Source organism: Pinus tabuliformis, chromosome 2_2 (genome assembly GCF_031772625.1).
Source record: "Pinus tabuliformis cultivar Carrire ecotype Pingquan chromosome 2_2, CPIR1, whole genome shotgun sequence".
NCBI lineage: Eukaryota > Viridiplantae > Streptophyta > Pinopsida > Pinales > Pinaceae > Pinus > Pinus tabuliformis.
Window position 1 is genome coordinate 920,971,646 of NC_142300.1, and position 15,919 is coordinate 920,987,564.

Sequence of the window (15,919 nt, forward strand, 5' to 3'; positions counted from 1 at the left end):
GTTATCATGGCGTTACAGAACCGCCGTAGAAACGGCCATTGAACCTCTGTTTCCAGCCAAACCATGGTAAACTATAACAGGAATTATGGAGACGAAACCCTCGAAAGGATTATGTCTCAGCCTGTCAATAGAGAAACGAGGTATCTGTAACAAAACAAACTGTAGATACAGAACATTCGAATAGAAAAACTTGCATATTATATTTAAAAGCTCGAATCATTTGGAGCAAATACATATGTGTAGCAAAACAAGCTGTAGACGCAGGACATTCGAATGGAAAACATGCATATTATATTGAACAGGTAAACGAAAGAGATAATCACAATAACGATGGATAAATAGCCGGAAGAGTACCACGAAGGTCTGTCCATTAAATATTCAAAGAGCCGAAGTCTAACATAAATACAGGGCATTCAAAATGGCACATTCCCAAAACAATAGAAGCCAGGATTTATTTCGTTTAGAGTCCGGCGAGGAAAGCCGTGAATCCCTGAACATAAATATACAAATGATATCAAATAATACAACACAGAGACTGTAAACCAGAGAAGGCGCAGGTACCGGCATGGGAAAGCCGACCTCGCATCCTAGCTAAGGTTCAGCCGAAGGTGAAACCCTGAATCAACACATTGCAGAATGCCGTGAGGAACCCCTCTCAGGCCGAGAGAAACACATAGAAATCTACCTGTTACTTCCGCCTATTGCATTAACTTAATTACTTTGACGTTTGCGAGGGTCTAGTACCTGGGATGTTTCGGCGGTACCTTTCCATTCCATTCCTGAGTGGTAAGAGTATGAAGCACGCCCTGCACATGAGGATTCAAGGGAAGTGATCATGAATGTATTAACCAAAACAAGCAAACCTGATCAAGAACGCACAGTGTTATAAACAATAAAATTTACAGCCGAAGCTATTGATGAAGTGGTAGATACCTGTGCTGTCTTGTCGCAACCTGGCATAGTTTGCAGGGTTAGAACCGCCATTTTGGAGCGAGGGTTCGGGCTCCCCTCCAAGTGCAAATGAACCCACACTGAGCAAATCGGTGGAATTTATGAGACCGATAAACCCTGAAATGATATCGACCCTTAGATCAGTGGAGAGGATCCTCACCGTTCCTCGTATGGTAGTTTGGCACGCGAACCCGGCGGATTCCCCAAGGCTTCACATGGCCTCTGTCCGTCGGAAGACACCTGGCTAGGGTAGGTGAGGCTATTTAGTTTTCCGACCACACCTGGCATGGGAACCGATCAGAAAAGCAAACCAGTGGCCTTGTTCCGTTGACCTTAACTAAATGGTGAGAATCGCTAAGGATTCGAAATCCATAAGTCTTATGGTAATACAAGTTCGGTGATTGATAATCATGTAGGGTCATCATAACAGCACGGTTAGTGCTTAATTAATTGCAAGCATATATAATGTTTATGATCAGCTTAGGATCAGGTTTATAAGGTCCACATGACAATAAGGTTTACCACCATAATTTTTTTTTTTTTATTATGAGATATTACTGTGGAGTGTGACAATATGGTATCAGAGCAGAGGTTTCAAAACTGTGGCCTCTGGAGCAGTAAGATCCAGCTGCATGGAATTATCATATAGTATATGTATGAGAAAGAATTAAATTTCGCTAATTGGTTTCTGTTTATTAAATAGGAAACAAATACAGGAACAACAAGCGATAACAGTCAACAGTAAAGATGGAGGGAATGCAGGGAGCGGATGGCGTTCCTCGGGAAAATCCAGAGCTGTGGATACAGCTTGGTGCAGAGACACGCAGTACCAATCTGGCGATACTGCAAACTGTTCAAGAATTGAAAGATGAAATGGCACGTCTGCGAGAAGACAACGCACGATTGACAGTGGAACAGGAAAGAATATTGAAGAGTTTGTCGGAAAGACAAAATCCACCATTAGCCAATCCCAGTGCGGAACAACAAAGGGCAACTGAAGAGCGGAATTATGCACCTGAAATTTCAGAGGAGAAGGAAGATCATTCTGACAATGTAGTAGAACAGCAGACGCCAAAGAGACAGAGAATGGAATTACAGGGAGAATTCCGGAAAATCAAACCTCCACATTTTGATGGAGAACAGGAGGAAGCGGCAGAGGCTTGGTTAATTAATATTAACAAGTATTTCCAGTTGTATGAGTATGATCAGAATCTGAAGGCGCGGCTGGCCATCTTCCAGCTACAGGGCAAAGCAACCTTGTGGTGGGAAGAAATCAAAATTGTAAAAGGAGTAAGTGAGCAGAACATAACCTGGGAAAAGTTTCAGAAGTACTTCAAAGAGAGATATCTAACTGAGCGTTTCTACGATGAGAAGGCACGGGAGTTCCATGATTTACGACTGGGACAGCAGTCCATGGACGAGTTCATTAACCGCTTCACCTCCCTGCTTCGTTATGTACCATATATCAAGGAGGAGAAGGCCAAGGTGCAGAGATTTGTGAGCAGTCTACCAGCCTATATAAGAGAACGTATTGAGTTTGATAATCCCAGGACAATGGATGAGGCGATTTGTAAGGCAAGAATCTGTTATCAGCAAAACAAGCAGAAAGGAGACACTTCAAATAAAAGATGGAATGAAAGAAAAAGCAACAGAATTGCTGGTAATAGCAAGGGAAGTCGTGGTAATGGCAACAAGGTTGCTGGTAAGGGACAGATTGGCAGAAATGTAGCAAAGAGTACCTTTCGGACTAAGCCAAGTGAGAGCAGGATCAGTGAACCACCTGCCAGGACAGATCTTGAAGGGATGACCAGACCTCCAGTCCAATGTTGGGGTTGTGGAGGCCCACACTACGTGAAGAATTGCCCTCAGCGTAAAGGAGTGGATCAAATATCTCAGATCCAAGAAGCATCAACTGTTGGAGAAGTGGCGCGCAGCATGCCAAGAATTAACGCAGCTCTGGAGGACCGTCAAGCGGAATACCAGCCGAGCATGGTGGAATTTGAAGGTAAAATTTCCAATCTTTCTATAGCTGTTCTTATTGACCCAGGAGCTACCTTAAGTTATGTTAGCCCAAAAGTAGTAGAACAGTGTAAGCTGTCTTCTGAAAAGTTCAAGAACCCATGGCTGGTACAGCTAGCCACAGGAGCTAAAAGAAGAGTCTTAGCCAAAATTAATAACTGTCCTTTCAGCATAGTTGGACAACCAATTACAGCAGACCTGAATGTGCTTCCATTGGGGTCCTATGACATCCTGATTGGTATGGATTGGCTGGAAAAGCATTGGTCGTTGGTGAACTGCAAGACCAAAACCATTTATTACAAGGATGACTTGGGACAGCAGCAAGAATTACAGGGAATTAAACACCCTGTACAGATCCGGCCTATCACTGCCTCTCAACTAGCTAAATGTCTCAGGAAGAAGTGTCAAATTTACGCTATTCAAGTTGGTTATGCAAACCAGAAAGACAAAGTATCTGCATTAGACAGCATTCCGATAGTGCAGGAATTTGTGGATGTCTTTCCTGAAGAGGTACCAGGACTGCCTCCGAAAAGGGACATAGATTTTACTATAGAGTTAATACCAGGGGCAGCCCCGGTGTCACGAGCACCGTACCGGATGAGCGTACCCGAGTTGACAGAATTAAAAATGCAACTGCAAGAGTTGCTGGACAAGAATTATATCCGCCCCAGCGTGTCACCGTGGGGAGCTCCAGTACTATTTGTCAAAAAGAAAGATGGAACCCTCCGTATGTGTATAGACTATCGACAGCTGAACAAGCTCACGATCAAGAATAAGTACCCCCTGCCTCGGATAGACGAACTCTTCGATCAAGTGAAGGGAGCAAAGGTATTTTCCAAGATCGATTTGCGATCTGGTTATCATCAGATCAGAATTAAGGAAGGAGACATTGCCAAAACCGCTTTCAGAACACGCTACGGGCATTATGAATTTGTGGTGCTGCCCTTTGGCTTGACCAACGCACCCGCCACCTTTATGTGTTTAATGAACAGCGTGTTTCACAGGTTTTTGGACAAATTCGTGCTGATATTTATAGATGACATTCTGATATATTCTCGTTCCCATGAGGAACACAAAGAACATCTCCGGATGGTGTTGCAAACTCTTCGGGAACATCAGCTGTATGCCAAATTTAGTAAGTGTGACTTTTTCAAGGAGGAAATCCAATATTTGGGCCATGTGATTACCAAAGAAGGAATAGCAGTAGATCCTGAGAAAATAAAGACGATTATGGAATGGCCCATACCCAAGGATGTAGCCGATATCAGATCCTTTATGGGACTAGCTGGCTATTACCGAAGATTTGTGGAAGGGTTCTCAAGGATAGCCTACCCTATCACTTCGTTGCAGAAAAAGGGAAAAGTATTTAAGTGGACAGCGGAATGTCAGCAGAGTTTTGATCGACTGAAGCATTTACTCACCACTGCACCCATCTTGAGTATAGCCGATCCTAATAAGGATTACGTTGTGTGTACTGATGCAAGTAAAGAGGGTGTGGGAGGAGTATTAATGCAGGAAGGGAAAGTAATTGCGTATGAGTCGAGAAAATTAAAAGAGCATGAGCAAAAGTACTCTGCTTACGACCTAGAATTAACAGTTGTTATTCATGCGCTTAAAATGTGGCGCCATTACCTCTTGGGGAGGAAATTTCTGTTGTTAACAGATCACCACAGCCTGACTAATTATTTCAGCCAACCTACTTTGAATGCAAGACAAGGTCGTTGGGCAGATTTCTTAAGCGGATTTGATTTCGAGATCAAGCACTTAAAGGGCAAGGAGAATCGGGTGGCTGATGCATTGAGTCGAAAGGTGCAGTGTTTGTGTGAACTTTCAGTCAGCAAGTGGCGAAATTCTCTGTTTGAGCAGATTAAAGCAGCAGCAAATCAGGATGCTGAATACCAACAGTTAAAACAGCAGGTACAACAATCAGATAATGAAAGATTGCAGCAAGGTTATACATTGGACAATGCTGGTATGCTGTACTTTAATAAGAAATTATATGTACCTAATTCAAATAACCTTAAGAACCTGATTTTGGATGAGTTCCATACCAGCCACTATACTGGTCATCCAGGGTACCAAAAGATGGTCACTGCACTAAGGAAAGAATACTTCTGGCCTAGAATGAAGAAGCAAGTGGTTGAGTACTTGGAAAAGTGCTTAGAGTGTCAGCAGATTAAGGCAGAACATCAACATCCGGCCGGGCTGTTACAACCTTTGCCAATTCCGGAATGGAAATGGGAAACCATTTCCATGGATTTTATAACTGGTTTGCCTCGAACAAGGAAGAACCATGATTCCATCATGGTAGTGGTGGATAAGTTGAGTAAAGCGGCACACTTCATACCCGTGCAGTCCACTTATAAAGCGGTACAAATTGCGCACCTTTTTATGCAAAATGTGTTCAGATTGCATGGACTACCAAAGGTAATCATTTCAGATCGGGATGTAAAGTTCACATCCACCTTTTGGAGGACGTTGTTCGCTGAGTTGGGAACACAGCTAAACTTTAGCACAGCATATCACCCGCAAACCGATGGTCAAACCGAGCGGGTAAATCAAGTGTTGGAAGATATGTTGAGGGCGTATGTGATGACGAAACCAAACCAATGGGAAGAATATTTGCATCTGGTGGAATTCGCATATAACAATGGATATCATACCTCGACACAACTAAGTCCTTTTGAGGTTCTGTATGGGCGAAAATGCCGCACACCCTCAAGTTGGGGTGGGCCTGAGGATAAGCTGAGTTTGGGTCCGGAAATGCTTAAAGAGATGGAAGACATGGTGAAAAAAGTGCGTGCCAATTTGAAGGCTGCACAGGACCGGCAGAAAAGTTTTGCAGACAGGAAAAGAAGGTTTAAGGAATATCAGATTGGTGACCACGTGTTTGTGAGGATCCAAGCCAGAAGGAGCACATTGCAATGGAGCGGATGCGCCAAGCTGGCTCCTCGGTACTTTGGTCCTTTCCAGATCTTGGCTAGAGTGGGGCCGGTGGCTTACCAACTCGCCTTGCCAAGCCATATTAGAATTCACAACGTGTTCCACGTCTCTGTCCTAAAGAAATATGTATACGATCCTAAACATGTGATTAAATGGCAAGATGTTCGGGTAAGAAAACTTAGTCCGATGTTTTGGAACATGCAGATACACTTAATGGAAACTGATTGAAATTATTGATTGTCTGCAGGTCGAACCGGAAGGCGAGGTTCTGGTCGAACCACAGAGCATTCTCGACCGGAGAGAAGTGCGGCTGCGGAAACGGGTTATTACCCAAATTAAAGTGTTGTGGCAGCACTATGGGCCTGAGGAGGCTACATGGGAAGACGAGGAAATTATGAGGAAAATTTACCCGGACTTATTTAATGGGAATAGACATCGGGACGATGTCCAATCCCAGGGGGGGAAGATGTGAGGACCCCGTAAAACATGTAATTATGAAAGTTACTTTGGTAAGAAACTCATGTGAATTATTAATTACTGTGTTAAATGATATTATTTATTTTATGAATGGAAGATATTTTAAAAATGCTGGCAGTCTCCTAAAGGAGGATTTCTAAAGAAAGAAACAGTTATAAAAACTGAAAAAGAACTAACCCTTCAGCCAGGAAAAGTCCTGGGAGGGGGAAAATCCCTGGTCTGTGATGACAGAGAGGGGGAGAAACTGAAGAAAAGAAAAGAGAAAGAAAAAGAGGGTTAAGTCTGGTGAGGACCAGATAACCCTAGCACAACTGTGCATTAGACCTGTTGAGGGCTGCAGGCCTGCAGGACAGCTCGGGGGGAGAACCCAACATAGCGTTGGATCTCATGGCTGGGTGGATAAGAGCAAACCTTTAAATTGCAGGTGAACTTCTGGAGTTATAACTACGGATGCCTAATAGACCAGGTATGTGTTATTCAGCTGAACTAAATTACTGTATTAGTATGCTTGGTGCTTATATGGAAAGTATGACTGCACCTGAATATCTGTTATTGACTAGATGGAACAGTATGCATATAATATCATAATAGTGTTTAAAAGTGCCTGAGACTGGCTAATCAAGCAATAGAAACTATCTGATATAATCTTTGCATAATAACTGTAAAGAAGGCGAAGCATGATAACTAAGTAAAGAATAATGCCTGATATCTGTAAAGATAACTGTGTAGAGGTCAAGTCAGACAGCTGAAGAAAAATGATGCATGATAGCTATTCTAAGAACAATGCAAATGCATATAAAAGAATGATGTGAATAACTGTAAAAGAAAGATGTAGGATAACTGCATGAATGTGATACATGTTGTGTATCGGAATAATGCTCAATCCGTATTGAAAACCGAAACGTAGAAACTATACAAAGAACCTGAAGGTTCATATCAACATACAGAACATGTGAGCGTGTAATATATTTACCAGTCAACCATAAGCAGGGTTTTTGTACAAAACTAACATTGTAAGGGTTATAGAGAACTTGTGAAATCGGTTCGTAGTATGGGTGAAACCCTCGACCGTTTCAAGATGAAACCCTCGGCCGTTCCAATGTGGAACCCTCGGCCTGTATCTAAAGTTTGAACCGATATGAGTATATCAGACAGGAAGCAAAGTTAATCTAGTGCTGTTTAAAATAAAATGCATATCAATACGTTATCATGGCATTACAGAACCACCGTAGAAACGGCCATTGAACCTCTGTTTCCAGCCAAACCATGGTAAACTATAACAGGAATTATGGAGACGAAACCCTCGAAAGGATTATGTCTCATCTTGTCAATAGAGAAACGAGGTATCTGTAACAAAACAAACTGTAAATACAGAACATTCGAATGGAAAAGACTTGCATATTATTTCTAAAGGCTCGAACCTTGGAGCAAATACATATGTGTAGCAAACAAACTGTAGACGCAAAACATTTGAATGGAGAACATGCATAATATATTGAACAGGTAAACGAAAGAGACAATCTCACAATAACGATGGACAAATAGCCGGAAGAGTACCACGAGGGTCTGTCCTTTAAATATTCTGAGAACCAAAGTCTAACATAAATACAGGGCATTCAAAGTGGCTCATTTCCAAAACAAATGAAGCCATGATTTATCCCGTTTAGAGTCCGGCGAGAAAAGCCGTGAACCCCTGAACATAAATATACAAATGTTATCGAATAATACAACACAGAGACTGTAACCAAGGAAGGCACAGGTACCGGCATGGGAAAGCCGACCTCGCACCCTAGCTAAGGTTCAGCCGAAGGTGAAACCCTGAATCAACACATTGAAGAATGCCGTGAGGAACCCCTCTCAGGCCGAGAGAAACACATAGAAATCTACCTGTTACTTCCGCCTATTGTATTAACTTAATTACTGTGACGTTTGCGAGGGTCTAGTACCTGGGATGTTTCGGCTGTACCTTTCCATTCCATTCCTGAGTGGTAAGAGTATGAAGCACGCCCTGCACATGAGGATTCAAGGGAAGTGATCATGAATGTATTAACCAAAACAAGCAAACCTGATCAAGAACGCACAGTGTTATAAACAATAAAATTTACAGCCGAAGCTATTGATGAAGTGGTAGATACCTGTGCTGGCTTGCCGCAACCTGGCATAGTTTGCAGGGTTAGAACCGCCATTTGGAGCGAGGGTTCGGGCTCCCCTCCAAGTGCAAATGAACCCACACTGAGCAACTCGGTGGACTTTATGAGACCGATAAACCCTGAAATGATATCGACCCTTAGATCAGTGGAGAGGATCCTCACCGTTCCTCGTATGGCAGTTTGGCGCGCGAACCCGGCGGATTCCCCAAGGCTTCACATGGCCTCTGTCCGGCGGAAGACACCTGGCCAGGGTAGGTGAGGCTATTTAGTTTTCCGACCACACCTGGCATGGGAACCGATCGGAAAAGCAAACCAGTGGCCTTGTTCCGTTGACCTTAACTAAATGGTGAGAATCGCTAAGGATTCGAAATCCATAAGTCTTATGGTAATACAAGTTCGGTGATTGATAATCATGTAGGGTCATCATAACAGCACGGTTAGTGCTTAATTAATTGCAAGCATATATAATGTTTATGATCAGCTTAGGATCAGGTTTATAAGGTCCACATGACAATAAGGTTTACCACCATAATTTTTTATTTTTTATTATGAGATATTACTGTGGAGTGTGACATTATATGGATTCAACACACCTAAAAATATCTAACGCATTTCAATTGTGAAGAGTTCACCTGTCAAACTTGTGATTTCAATAAATCCCTATCAGATTACAAACAAATTAAAATAGAAAAAAAACAAGAAAACTTTTCAAAAAATACACTTAAAAACAACCGATATATTCATTATAAAAAAAATAAATTTCTATTAAAAAATATATGTTAAATAAACTCTTCATTAAAAAAATAAAATAATAATAATAATAATAAAATATTGAAATTCACATATTCGAAACATATCATGAATAATTATTAAAAAAAATAACTTAAAAAACAAATATTAAATACACTCTTCATTTTAAAAAAAAGGGCAAAATGAAAATGACAAAAGGAAATTGACACACAAATTTGAATAAAACATAAAACGAAGGGCGTAAAAAATATAAAAACTTCATCAATTTTTCATTTGATGGGCGGTCCGACTCTCTCACTGGTAAAAGTTATCGATGGCTTGACCAAAATCTTGCCCTTTTCCACTTTTCTGCTGTAGTTTCAATGTTTCCACCTTTATTTATGGGGTCGCGTAGATATAGAAAGCTAAGTGTAGAGTACAATAATCCGATGTCTAAAACATTAATGTGAAGCGGCAACGTGTCATGAGATGTGGGTGTTTGTTGCAGAGCGTCCATCTAATCGACATTTACATGTTCATCTCCTCTTAACTAGGTTGATGAGAGGTTGCTCATCGTTGATGAGATGTTGAGCATGCTCAATGAGCGAATGACAACGTGGCACATTTTGATGAATACAAATATATTATCTTATTTTTATAGACACATATCCCGGGACAGCGGGGGAATTGGGAGCAAAGCAAACATGCACACTTTGAATGGTGATCTTTATTGGTTATAATACTTTCCAAAAAGGAACGACCATTAAGCTATTAGGTAAATTGGATTCTCATAAAGGCGGGTTAATATCGTGATGGCGTTATTATTTTTTTACGATATTGCGTAGACAGTGATACAATAAATGTTACAATAGTAAATAGTTACTAGCAATTATCTTAAAAGGTACAAAAATAGGTTGATAGGATTATTAAATTGGAATTGTTAAATTTTTTTAGAAAAAATGTTGGTTCAAGCCTAAAGGATAAGTAATTTGGGATGGTTAAAGGTTTTCCAATTGTTTTTTATTATAGTAAAATTTGATAATTCATTGGTTTTACTTTCAAAAGCTTGAAGGAATTTGAAGAGCATATATAGAATTGCTTTGTGAGATTTGATCCCAAAATCATTGATTTGTAAATACATACTCAATGAAATGTTAATTGGTTGAAACCCTACACAAATGTTTGATATAAGCAAATAAGCTGGAAATTTTCATTATTCAGAAAAATTGTAGCACCCAGAAAAAACCAAACCCCTCAAATTGAGCATTAAAAATGCTATTGCGTTAAAACCTTCAAACTTGGTGATAACCCTTCAAATTTGGGTAGAACACTGAGAACGAGTATTTCTATCTTTTACGTGAGAACATTTTTATTTGAGAACGAGTGTTTCATTGTTTTATTTAAAGAGTAATTTGGTTGGAAAACTGAAAATGAGTGATTCCTCAAAACTGGGAATGAGGGTTTCATGAAAAATCATAACCGAATACGGTGGCCGAGATGCACTAAATTGACAATGATTTGGCCACATGGGAAGAAGACATAAAAATTCACACTGGATAACGAAACATGACACTTGAAGAATTTCTTCAAGTCATCATTAAATTGACAAAGTGGCCGAGATGCACTAAATTGACAATAATGAGTTAGCCACATTGTGGCTCCCCAAGTGTGGCCACGACGAGATGGCAACAACAAACTGACAATGAATTGGCCATATGGAAAGAATGAATAAAATTTAACAAACTGACAATGAATTGGCCACATGGAAAGAATGAATAAAATTTCACAAGGAATAAAAATGAATATTAGCTAAAACTGCACCATCACAAAAACAATGGCAAAACAATTTTCCAAAAGAAACTTCCCACCTGAGCATTGCAACAACTTGCACTTTTGCAAACAGATTGCTCACAACTACCGCGCATTGCAAACTAATCTCTTCCCAAGTATTCAAAAACAAAATTTTCCAAACAAATTGATACAACCACTAAACATTCCATAATCACTCACTTCAGTCCGACAGATAAACAGTCAGACAGATAAAATCCATGCAAATATTCAAGAACATATTTTTGCAAACACATCGCAAGACTATTGTGCATTACAAAATAGTAGATTCAGCCTTGCTGATAAAATCCATCCAAATATTTAATAACATAATTATAAATACTCATTGCTCACAACCGTAGTGGATTTGTAGAATAATTGCTTCAGCCTAGCAAATAAAATCCATCCAACTATTTGTAAACTTCAAAGTCAATTATTAAAAAACATATAAACAAGTTCCACTATGAAGAATTTTGGCAAATGCACAGCCCTCTCTTGCAAACAAGATAAAACAACCCTCTCTTGCAAACAAGATAAATTATTGTTCAACAACCAGTTTTATACATGAAGACACATATAGCACTTCAACATTGATAAAAGACATCGTCATACAACATCTTGTATTGCGGTCGATTATCAGTGAAAAGTAATAGAAAGTGCAGAATATTATCAGTGTAAAGTAATAGAAAATGCAGAATATAAATCACGAAGAATGTTGTCTACCGAAAAACAAATTAAATTTATACATGAAGACACATATAGCACTTCAACATTGATAAACAATAATTATACCATATAATAATGAAGAGCTTAACAAGCATCAACATGCAGTAGGGGTTCCAAAACATTGATAAACAATGATTATACCATATAATAATGAAGAGCTTAACAAGCATCAACATGCAGTATGGGTTAAAAAAACATGGCTTCGAATGGAAAAAAGTTCCATATTAATAAGCAGCTACAATTAGCTCGAGTCGACCCATTCAATTAGAAGTCATAAATCCACAATATCCATTTTAGTCAACGTAAGCTTCAATTATACGACATTACAAAATCCTGTAGTCTACAATGTGTTTTTGCAAAAAGCTTCCTTCATCAAATATATGTACATGCTATAGAATTCTCCCCCCAAAAAGATCCGACCTTTACAAATCATCACCGTGAAAACAGGCCTAGGCCCTTTCCCCGCGGATACACCTTGCACGCTGAATGTATTTCGGCATGATGATCACCCTATTCGCATGTATGGCGCAGAGGTTAGTATCTTCAAACAGACCGACAAGACAGGCCTCTACAGCCTCCTGAAGTGCCAAGACAACATGAATCTGGAATCGCAGATCCGTTTGAACACAATAAAACAAAATAATTAGACAAGTACCATCGCCAGAACAGAGTACCAAGCAATTCATTTAAATGGGTCGCCAATTAAGCTAACATTTTAACGAGAAAGGTGACACGTTACCTTGAAGTCCTGGGCAATTTCCCTCACAAGCCTTTGAAATGGCAGCTTCCGAATTAGCAACTCCGTGCTCTTCTGATACTTTCGAATTTCTCTGTTCAGTCGATTAAACAATTTGCAATAAGATACATATACTATAAAGAAAACATTGTAAACATATCGATAGAATCCGAAGCAAATTTAAACTGCGTGTACATACCGAAGAGCAACTGTTCCGGGACGATATCTATGAGGCTTCTTCACACCTCCGGTCGTGGGAGCAGATTTACGAGCAGCCTAATTTAAAAAAGGAGCTTCAGAATAAAATGCCACAATAAAAACAACACGCCTCAATTAACTCCACCAAAGATGCAACGGAAGAAATATAGGAAAGTCGTTACCTTTGTTGCGAGCTGCTTCCTCGGAGCCTTTCCTCTGGTAGATTTTCGTGCTGTCTGCTTCGTACGAGCCATGATTCAAGGAAAAGAGCGATCTACAGCACAGAGAGCAAGAACGAAAGCATAAGACCAAAGCCCAAACATCAAAACAGAAAATCCAAAACCACAACAAAAAATTACTATCAATCTCTTTCAAAAAAACCACTTTTAGGCAATGCAATCGCGATCACACCGCCTTAAATAAAATGGAGATTTTCCCGTACTAAACCCTCGAAAACAAATTTGAAGAACAAGGAAAATAGGAAATCAAAGCAGACATATACTCTGAGACAAACTAAAATGGAAATAAAACATGGATCCTAACCCAAGAACAACCACAAACCCTAGGAAACCAAGAGAATTCACTAATTCAAGAACAATTTGACATGAACTTCAGAACTTTTTACATCAAAAACCAGCAGACACGCTACAAGAATATAAATATGAATAATAAATAGAAACACAGCCAAAAGAAGATAACCTTGGAAACATACACCAAAATCCTCTGCTACACAACACCCTTTTGGGATAATATGCATTCGCAGTTTTCTAATCCATGAGTGCATGCTTGCCTGTTCGATACCTGTTTGCCATTAGAAACATGGGAATACAGGTAACCTGATGAGTGCATGCTTGCCAAATGTGATGCGCGGCGAGGATAATGAATCGGTAAATATCTCTTTACTGCCAGATGTCAAACAAAAAAGCATATACAAAGTGTAGACGAAAAGCTCACTCAAAAGAAGGCCTATCGACCTAAATATTAGTATTTACTATTGTGTGGATTTTTGTAAATATTCTAATTGATGTGTAAGGTATTGAATTGCGGATGGCAAGCCTTGAAAAGAGGATCACATAATTGCGATGGAAATTTATATGTTTGAGTTTTCTAGCATTAGGATCACGAGCAGTGAGCTAGCATTTGGAAGCACTTCAGATTCACTGGATTTGGTGCAGGTAATATTTGTCAATGTTTCTTGCATGTCTCCCTACGCTCCTTACCTATCTTTTCCTTATTTAAATCGGTTACCACAACCGTCTTCTCCACACAGCCCGTTGCTTAAAGAACATAACTAAACAAAAAATAATGTGGTCCACCGCCCACGAGACACTTGGTTATCGTTATGGAGCGATTTATTTGGAAACCTCATGGCAACCTTTGCGCTAATTTTTTAAGTAACCTTTTAACACATTTCCATGATAATGTGGAAATTTGATCGCATGACGGTGAAATTTTATTTGAGATATATAATTGAAACTTTGAACCAATTGTTTATATTCAAAATGTGATTCATTTATTTGTAAATGATCTTATTAAAAAATAATTGTGGTTATATTATTTAATAAGTTATTACCAATTAAAATTTAAAAGGTTTAATAAACTTTAATTGATGGTATACTATTAAGAATAAATTATTATAAACTAAAATTTAAAAGGTTTAACATTATAATTAAAAAAAAATTAAATGATTTTATATTATTAAGCAAGCCCAAACTCTCCATATAAAGGCTAGTGATTTCAGCGTTTCCAAGCACCCAGAAGCATTAGTGTGTTATAATAGTAGGGAGTAACAAAATTTGGGAATAGGTGGGTTTAAAATTTTTGTATATCTATTGTTTCTGGTTGATTTGTGTTCTTCTATTAAAATTATTTGTATTTATATTTTTATTGGAATTATTTATATAAAGAGATTTATTAGTTAAGACCTATTACGTGAAAATGTTATTGCTAATAAAACTATTTCAACTATATTAATTTTCTATACATGATAAGTTATTTTATTTACCATTTTAGATCACATGAATTAAAGTGTAGTTTTCATATTATTTTTTTTAAGAATAATTAATATTATTTAATACTCATTTTCCATAAGGCTTATTGTTCATCATGGTCTTTGGGTAACGTTTGTACTTTTCAAAATTGTTTTGTGAAGCCATTCTCTACGTTAAGGGACATCATACAGGAAAGTTTATGATGATTTGCGTGTTCCACATGGAATTATCATAATTGAAGACCCAACACGGCTCTCTATAGAGTTCAAGGAAGGTATTAACACGACTTTCTATAGAGTTCAAGGAAGGTATTGACATGTCAGCAGATGAAGAATCTACTTTTGATTGAATCTTTTGGTGGAATATGCCGAGATGTAATTATTAAATAATTTCAGTCATATAGCAAGGCCTAAACCCACACTAAATTTCACTAGGGAAAAAACATATTTTTAAAATAATATTTGTTTTAATAATAAAATAATTATTATGTCTTAATTACAACTCTTTTTTTTTTTGCTAAAGCAAGAGTGGGACCTTCTATTTCATTAATGATATACATAAATCACATCAATCCACAAGGAGTTGTGGATCAAGGGAGGGACCTGAAAACCCACCCGAAAACGGGCTAAATACCCAACTTATAAGTTCAAAAAAAAAACTATACAAGGCTGAACAAAAGGAAACCGGAAGCGGTACCAAAACTAAGGACTAAACCGAAGCCAAAAGTGAGAGATCCATCAATTTGCAGGAAAGATGAGCTGGCTTTGACTTAAAGACACCCACCCGTTTTTCCAAAAATGGAGGACATATGCACTTCCCGCCAACCAACCAACCTGACCCAATGATCTTCATCGTTGATCCAGCATATCCAATCCAACGGCAGAGGAATATTTCACAACGTTAAGAAGCGTGACCCTTACCCAACCCGACCACCAACTAGCTCGATCATTCCCAGCCGTCGATCCGTTGCGGATGATCCAACGGCCGACGATCATATCGCACCAACCAATGTCTCCGAACATTAGCGTGCGATGAGGGCGGTTTTCAAACCGACCCCACCGCCACGTGTTGCTCTCTGTATGTCATCGCTTCAAAAAAAAAGAAAAATCGTTTTCCGCCTGCGAGGCCCGCGATCACCGGAAAACCGTCCCCCACCCAGTATTTCGAGCCCG

The 15,919-nt window shown here is 39.2% G+C and overlaps 1 long non-coding RNA gene across 1 annotated transcript; it reads right to left on the reverse strand.

The window, feature by feature from the left end:
- Positions 1-351: 351 nt before the first annotated feature.
- LOC149196064 (uncharacterized) lies at positions 352-8,618 on the reverse strand. Its single transcript, XR_016255204.1, has 3 exons — positions 8,526-8,618; positions 745-806; positions 352-616 (listed from the first exon to the last, which is right to left on the reverse strand). It is a non-coding gene; the product is annotated as an uncharacterized LOC149196064 (long non-coding RNA).
- Between the last annotated feature and the right edge of the window lie 7,301 nt (positions 8,619-15,919).